Raw genomic sequence first — 9,052 nt, 5'->3', positions numbered from 1 at the left:
TACATTATTACAAATCTAAAAGTGAGTTGAAAACTAAAACCGGTGAAAAAAAACTATAAAAAATTTATAAGTCTGCAATAATCAATTGAGAATTGTTTAACGGATAGTTAGGGAAACAAATGATAAGTGTTTTAATTACCTACAACTAAGTATAACAAAAATCTAAATCTAAGCTTAGTAATTATATAATAAAATAAAATAAACTAATGTAAAATTTAAATATATTACCAGTATAATGTAATTTAAGTTAAGATAGTATATTATTTAATCAAAACAAATCTTATAACTATATTTACAATACTACGACTACATAAAATTAAAACTATCAAATATATTAATATATATTACCTATGTTATAACTAACAGAGCAAAGTAATCTATCACACTCATAACTGGCTGACTAGATTGCTGATAACTAATTTACGAATAGTATTAGGGGAATCAATATTTATATCAATTAGTGAACTGAATTTATTATATACTTTACACATGCGAGGGATAGTGTAGTTGGCGCCAAAGACTGTTCTAGTGCGTGGAGGCACGATCGGAGTAATTGCAGTACGGAGATATCTGCGTGGTACTCGGAAATTAATTTTACGTAGTAAAGTGGGGCAATCTAAATTGTTTCTTAGCAATTTATATAAAAACTTTAAGTCCGAAAATTCTCTTCTTTGTTCAAGAGTCATCATGTTAAAGTGTTCTAATATTCTTTATAGGATACCACCGTTTTGTAAATATTCGCTGAGTATGATAGATGCCACATGAACCTTTTCTGCACACGCTCCAGCCTTAAGTAGTGTGTCCAGTCTCTCTGTCTCTTCGATACACGGTGTAACGTGTATCAAACAATTCACTGAGATTGAGCTATTCAACCAGGTTTCAGTCAAAATAATAATGTCATAATTATTAACTGCTATATTACGGTAAACATCTTGGGTTTGGTTCTTAGTCCGCGAACATTCTGGTATAACATATTAATCGAAGCGCCTTTTTAAGATTATGACACCATTACTTGACCTCAACCTTACACTCTAACTTAAATTACTAAGAATGTCTATGCTTTTTATTACTTTGTAATCAGAAATATCGTCCTTGCGCATTAGTATACGACCATTTTGAAACCAAACATGTTTGTAACCTTTTTCATTGGCATTAAGTCTCGCCGCGGCATGCAAAGCTTTATTCTCAGGTGACAGATTTTCCATGACATAAATTAGTTGTTTTTCCCCACCTACCCCGATTCCAATTTGAGAGATGTTCAATTTATATATGTTATCTCTAGAGTTGGTTTTATTATGCTTTATCACTGCTGCCAAAACACTATCCCTAGTAAGCGGAGAATTGAATTGCACTATGACAGATCTCGGTGGAGTACTTTGACGATTTACCTTAGCAACTCTCATTACCTTCATAATGTTGTCAGTAGCTATATCTAACCCTATTATACTGCCCAACTGCTCCACGATTTTGATCAAATTTTCATTTTTTCTATCAGGAACACATTGCAATTCCAGGTTGTTGTATCTAGATCGCTGTTCAAGTTCGTTAACACGTGTGTTTAGGGTATTAATAGTCGCCTCTAGTTTGGCATTATGCTCTATAAGATCCTTCACAGCTATTTGATTTACACGGTGTTCTTTCAAGAAATCCTCGTACTGGTTGTTTATAAAATTTATGGAATTTTTCATGTCTATGATTTCTTCCCTTATTACTTTCAATTTACGATTTAGTACGCTTTTAATGGAAGTCCACATCTGTGTTAGCATTTCTTTCATTTCGGCCCGTACAGTTTCACCACCATCACACGTATTTCTTCCAGCTGAGATGATTTTTCTGTTTCTGGTGACTGCTACGCTTTTGGTCGATCTTTTCGTGACATTTTTGTCATAGGCTAAAAGGGTGTCTTTAGTACGCACGGGTGTGTTCTCAATGTTGCCTTTCGGCCTTCTTGACATACAAGCGGGACACGTCCATTCATTCGTGGAATCTGTATCTGTGCCCATAAATTGCCCGGTCGACTTCAACCACGCACGGTGGTATCCATTTTACATTTTTACATTTTGTGCTACACAATCTTCTTCAACATTTACTTCGTTACAATAGTTCATGTGTACCTTGGACATTTTTAAACTTCTTTAATTTAATTTAATTCAATTAATTTTGGCGTTATTTTTTAGAGTACTGTGATGAACGCAACAATCAATTTATTAATAATAAAAAAAAGCGTACTCCAACCAGGGGCTCGAACCCCTGAGACTTTATAGGGTGTATAGTCTACTACTACAGTCAAAGAGTTGCCCGCGGAGCTATCTGGCTATGATATATTACGTTAAAAATGTTGAACGTATTACCACACTAATTATATTTTTAAGTGGGTAGTCGCAAAAAATCTCTTTAGAGTTCAATGACCGTTCACAACATTCGCTATAACAGAATAATATTATAATCATAGAGTTTGCATCACAAACATATTGAATCACTGTTTACAAGTCCAATTAAATTGTTACAGGATTAGTGTTTAATTGTTATACTATCATTCGGTTTTGTTGTTTTCAACTTCTCTTTCAAAACAATAACTTAGCAAGAACACGGACACACGTCTTACTTACACGGCGTACGCACGGAAGCGAAAGAGATGAAGCGGCGCAACAAACTCTCCGAGCATTCTTTTTTTGCGCTCTTTTTAATAAAATATACAATATTGTATGTAAAATAATCATAAGGGCTGGAACCCAGGCTGTCGGATCAATTAGATATTCAGCTGTGAAGTAGTAGGATCAGTTAATAGAATGTTAGTTGAATGATTAATTTTTAGAGCTACAGACAGAACCCAATAAAAGCATGTGAATAAATAAGGTAAACATTTGACAAAATTAACGAGGAAAATACAAGTGCTCATTCCGAGCAAATTTATAATAACATAAGTCAAATTGATACCGCTGAGGATTAAATTTAATACAGAAACTGTGATAATCGTAGTATTAAATAATACTAGGAAATATTATAAACTTGTTATGCTTGCTATTGGATGAGATAGTTAGTATTTAATTTACAGAAATATAATATGCTTCTCTATGTATTTATTATTATGGAATACATAAACATAATGGACTTACCACTGGGGTATTTAATAAAATAATAATAAGCCGGTGACATGCTTTTGAACCATTGCTGATCCATGCATCAACTGGTATACGAGTGCTTTTTCTCGTGCCTGGTTGACCTGTTATGTCTAACATATAAAATTTTCGAGTCGCGGTGTTTGTACAGAAATTCCTGCGAAACGGCTGAACTGATTTGAAGTTTTGTGTGTATATCGCGTAGCTCTGACAATCGGACACTTTTTTTTTGCATTTTTTTTTATTAATTTATATTGCGATACAACGTTTGTTGGGTCAACTAGTTAATTTAAATAAATTCAGTGTCCTGATGTTTGTTTCCAGTGACCTAATAAACTAATGAACGGATTTTAATGGGGATTACTTTATGGAGTGCAGTTTAGTCCAACTTGAGAGATAGGATTATTTTTATTTACAATATTTGTTTTCTATTCATATATTTTCTACTAGCTGGCCCGGAACCTGACCGAAACGTTGTTTTGCTATATAAATTATTTTTAGAGTTATAATCTTGGACATTGCAACATTACTTTATTTATCTAAAATAAAAGAATATTTCTAAAATAAATGTAGCCTCAGTTACTCCTTATTACATCAGCTACCTGCCAGTAAAAGTCCCGTCAAAATTGGTCCAGCCATTTCAGGGATTAGCCGGAACAAACAGACAGACAGACACAGTAAAAAAAATTGTAAAAAATCTTAATTTGTTGTATGTACCGTATATTCAAATACATGTATTAAGGAACACTCCAATTTTATTTATATGTATAGATGAGAGAATTTATAGACGCACGGTTTGACAGTTCTGCTGTGTAATAATTTAGAAGCATATTTAACGAAATAATTCTTGATGCTATGAAATATTATTGATAAATACATAAAACAGTATTTTATTTATTAATAGCTGACCCGGCAAACGTTGTTTTGCCATATAAATTATTTTTAGAGTTAGACCGTTTTTTGGACATAGCAACATTACTTTATTTTTTTAAATAAAAGATTTTTCTAAAATAATCGTAGCCAAAGTTACTCTTAATTACATCAGCTGTCTGCCAATAAAATCCCGTCAGAATCGGTCCAGCCATTTCAGAGATTAGCCGGAACAAACAGACAGAATTGTAAAAAATGTTATTTTGGTGTAAGCACCGTTTATATTATTTATTTATTTAGATTCACCAGTTGTAATTACAATAATATATTTTTAATTATTATGCTAATTTACCAGGGTCTTATTACTAAATGCATTACCTTTTAACGTGAATACCGCATGCTAAATTATGTGTGAAATAGTTACATAAAATAAATATAAGTTATAAAACAACCATTCTATAAAGTAATGAAATTAAGAAATTAACAAAATCTACTAAACAAGTCAAGATAAACGTATTAAACAAATCAAGAATACTTATAAATTATTTATTTACAATACATTTTTGCGAAACCTTGGCAACGAATCACTGTATGGGTCTTAGCATTTATAATTTTGCATAATCGCGACACAGGTGAATTGATCCCCAAAATAGTTCTGCGAGAAGGTTTTTCAAATAAGTTCACAGGTTTACGTGGGCATCTAGGCACTCTAAAATTAAACATAGACACAAGGAAGGAGTTGTCATAAATGTTGTTAATACTTTTGTATAGGAAAAGTAAATCCAATATGTCCCTACGTTGTTTCAGAGTTAGTATATTAAATTATGTAAATCTTTCAGAGTATGTTGGGAGTGATCTAGATTTCCCAATTGAGACAGCCAAGTGATACAGAAAACGCTTCTGGATTCTTTCGATTCTGAGACAATGGCAAGCGTAGTGTGGTCTCCAGACGGTAGGTACTGCCGTATTCCAAAATACTCACAACCAGACTTTTATATAGGATCATCTTCGTACGCCAGTTCCTAAAAACTTTGCATTCCAAATTACAAATCCCAGCATTTTAGAGGCTCTGCTTACAATAGAGTCTATGTGCGGTATAAACGTAAGTTTGCTATCAAATATAACACCCAAATCCTTAATAGTATCTACTGTAATGAGAGGCATATTATCTAAATAGTATTTAGTTGTAATATTATTTTTGCATTTTGTGAACGTTATATGAAATCATTTATTTTTATTCAGTATCATACTATTAAGCTCGCACCATATAAATAAACTATTTAGGTCTGCCTGCAATGCGCTAACGTCATCGGGACCATTGATTATCTTAAGAATTTTTAGGTCATCAGCAAACATAAATGGTGTGCAGTATTTAAAGCAGTTTGTTTGGTCGTTGATAAATATATTAAATAGAAGAGGACCTAAATGCGACCCAATTATATTCATATACATGTAGTAAGAAACGGTTATTTCAATATTACAAACAGACACTCCAATTTTATTTATATGTATATATGTACAGAACAACGTCTATCAGGTCACCTAGTAGTTAATAAATCTTGGTATTTGGTGAGATTACTAATAATTATGACAGTATCTACGATCATGGTGTTCACGAAGAATCCTCAAACAAATAGTGGATTCAAGCTCTTAAGGTGGATACATCCAATCTATATATTATATAAAAATGAATTGCTGTTCGTTAGTCTCGCTAAAACTCGAGAACGGCTGGACCGATTTGGCAAATTTAGGTTTTGAATTATTTGTGGAAGTCCAGAGAAGGTTAAAAAGGTGAATAAATAGGAAAATGCTGATAATTAAATAAAAACAACAAATTTGTTTTTCTTTTGATGTGTCCATACATAATTTCTATGAGAGAATTTATTAACGCACGGTTTGACAGTTCTGCTGTGAAACAATTTCATTACGACAGCAGGGTGCATATTTTACGAAGAAATTTTTGATGTTATGATATATTATTGACAAATTCATATAAAAATATTATTTTATTTATTATATACAGAACAACGTCTGTCGGGTCAGCTAGTCTTTTTATATATAAAAATTAATTACTGTTCGTTAGTCTCGCTAAAACTCGAGAACGACTGGACCGATTTGGCTAATTTTGGTCTTGGATTATTTGTGAAAGTCCAGAGAAGGTTTAAAAGGTGAATAAATATGAAAATGCTCGGAATTAAATAAAAACAACTTTTTTATTTTACCTTTGATGTGTCCCCCGTCGTTGTGAAATCAAATTGAAAGCATAGTTTCAAATGAATAATTATTTAGAATTTTTAATGTCTTTCTAACTTTCTCAAGAGGCATAAAAATATAATCTTAATTTTAGCTAACTACAGTTGATAGATTAAGTACAATTGTTAACTATCTATCAGATTATGTTTATATAGATTATATATATAGAGTATAAATGTTCATTTAATATAAAGTTAATAAAGTTTTAAGAACTAAAGATTTTTATAACTACTACTACTATGCTTTATCATGTGTGTATGCGGACGAAGTCGCGGGTATCAGCTAGTAATTTATATTTATACGGTTTATTTTTAATTAATTTATATTTAGTATTTAATTTTTAAAACGAATTTTAACCTTGAACATGATTACATAATATTAGGTGCAGCACATTACAAACTACGGATGTAAAATGCTGTGTTCTTCTCACGGGCTCCTTTTTCTAATCATATGGTTGATTCAGTTAAACTTATTAATATTTATTAATGACTATTATAAAACGCATAGTTTAAGTCAATTTGAATAAAGTTTATTTAACTTTGAGTTAGACCACGTTATTATCAGGTCGTAGATATAAATTATAATTTATTGATAATTCAGTTCCACTTTTGGGTACTTTATTGTAGAATTTAATTCATCTAAAAGAATTGTTTATTTTACAGAGCCTAGTAGGGGCTCACTATCAGCTAGCTCAATGGGTTTCAGAAAATGATAAAAATATTGGAATTTCATATGAGATCTCTCGAATTCAAAGGGTGGTAGAGATTAACTGATGCACGGCAATATTTCACGATTATTTTCGCTTGAACCCTACTATGAGTATTAATCTTTATTACTACCGTCGACTATTTTTTATCGCCTTTTTCTCTGGTGAAGCAGTAATGTGCAAGCATAATTGTGTTTCGCTTTGAAGAACGCCGTAGCTAATGAAATTAATGGGCTTATAAGATTCATTCTAGGATCCTAAATGACATTGCAGTGGAATGGGCAGGGCGTAACATAAACCATTGGTGAACAACTGGCTCGACTCGGAAAAAAACTGGGGTTTCTTCAACTTCTCAGGGGTTGCAAGTGGGGTAGGTGCTCTGTTTGCAGTGTGAAAGCTGAAAGGATACTACTCTATGCTCTCAAAGCAGCAAAAGTCCTTACAACTTTCGCTACAGCAAAGCCTTTGTTTTTCTACAGAAGAGCACACGTGGAGTGTTCCGAAGAGCTTTTTCACCTGATTCCTGCCGCTGACTTCCACCTTTGCGCAATACGCCACAAATAAGAATATTATCCCCACCATCTGGATGTGTGGCGATCCTCCACAGTGCTGTTATCAAGGAACTTTCTTCCACGGAAAACCGAGCTGTGGAATGATCTTCCTTGCGAGGTGTTTCCGGGACGTTACGACATACCATCAAAAAAAGCGCGTACACCTTCCTTTAAGCCGGTAACACTCCTGTAATTCCTCTGGTGTTGCATTAGAATATAGTCGGCGGAGTTCACTTAATGGTAATTCTTCAATAAAAAGTTGTTGCTGATTTAATCGAGTCATCAGAATCGTCGTGATCTTTTTTTGTCTTGCTTGACATGAGTTTGGCAAAAACAGAGTTACGGGAGATGTTGAGCGCTCATGTAATACTGCAGCATGAGTTGGCATTACGAGCACTCTATTCAACAATCCACCCTGCCCTAGTAGTAGCTTGATAGTTCATTTGTATATAATGATTTCTAGAAGAAGACTTGTCGAAACTGTGGGAGACTTATTTGCAAAAGATGCCGACTAGAAGTACAGTAAGATAATGATGCATTGTTCTTTGTGTGGTTTTGCGCTGGCCACCTAAAATTTTATAATACTTCATTAAGTAGGCTTAGTTGTTTTATGATTTAAAAGGTGGACTGGGAGTTTCGTTTCAGTACTTCTCCCCATGTCAAATCGCCTTTACGAACTGATGTAGCTCCATGACGTTTACCAAGTGTTGTTGCAATGCAATATGTTATGTTATTGTCGCACCTTATGATATATAAATATATTTCTACTTACCATATGTTGAAAGTCTTGGTAAACTTCACTTTTTTCTTATAATTGTTATTGCGTGGAACTGAGAAATAAGGATTAGCAATTAAATTCTCTATTAGTTCGGCTTATACACATAACATTGTGACGTATCCTTGTAGACTCTTTATATTATCTTTATAAGATTCTAAATAACCACTCTCGTCGAGACGTTGAAGTTCAAAATTCCTCGTGACTCTCATTCATGTTCATAGGGGTTGACTTTTTATATTCCATAACATATCAGGTGGGTGACAATCGCGGGTGGCAATGTACTACTTATCTCACGTGGTGCGTATACGTTTTTTTTCCCACTTGGATGATAAGCTCGCTTTTAGTCCCTGGTCGAGTAGCTAAGAAGTCGTCTTGCCGGGAGAGAATCGGCCACTTTTGTCCCTCGTACCAGGGACTAAAAAAGACAGCTTTTCATTGAGGTGGAAAAAAAATACATTTCTCATGTGATGCTCACGCTCATGTGACGTTTATAATAAAAATTTAATATATTTTGACATATTGTAATAGAGGGTAGAGGCAAGGAGAATTATCTCATATGGTAGAAAAGTTGAAAAAGTATCCAGCTTATGCTGTAAATAACAGTTCAAAAACCTTCCACAGTGGCGCTGGTATATGCACAGAGTATGGTATGAATGTAGCAATTGCAGATGAACTGAAGTATGCCTAGTTAAAATTTTAATATCATTGTCCTCTTAAGTAGTGAATTAATGAAAATATCAATATACCAAATAACAAGCTTTTATCCGCGGCTTCG

Source organism: Leptidea sinapis, chromosome 22, assembly GCF_905404315.1.
Source record: "Leptidea sinapis chromosome 22, ilLepSina1.1, whole genome shotgun sequence".
NCBI lineage: Eukaryota > Metazoa > Arthropoda > Insecta > Lepidoptera > Pieridae > Leptidea > Leptidea sinapis.
Note: the sequence above shows the minus strand (reverse complement) of the source record.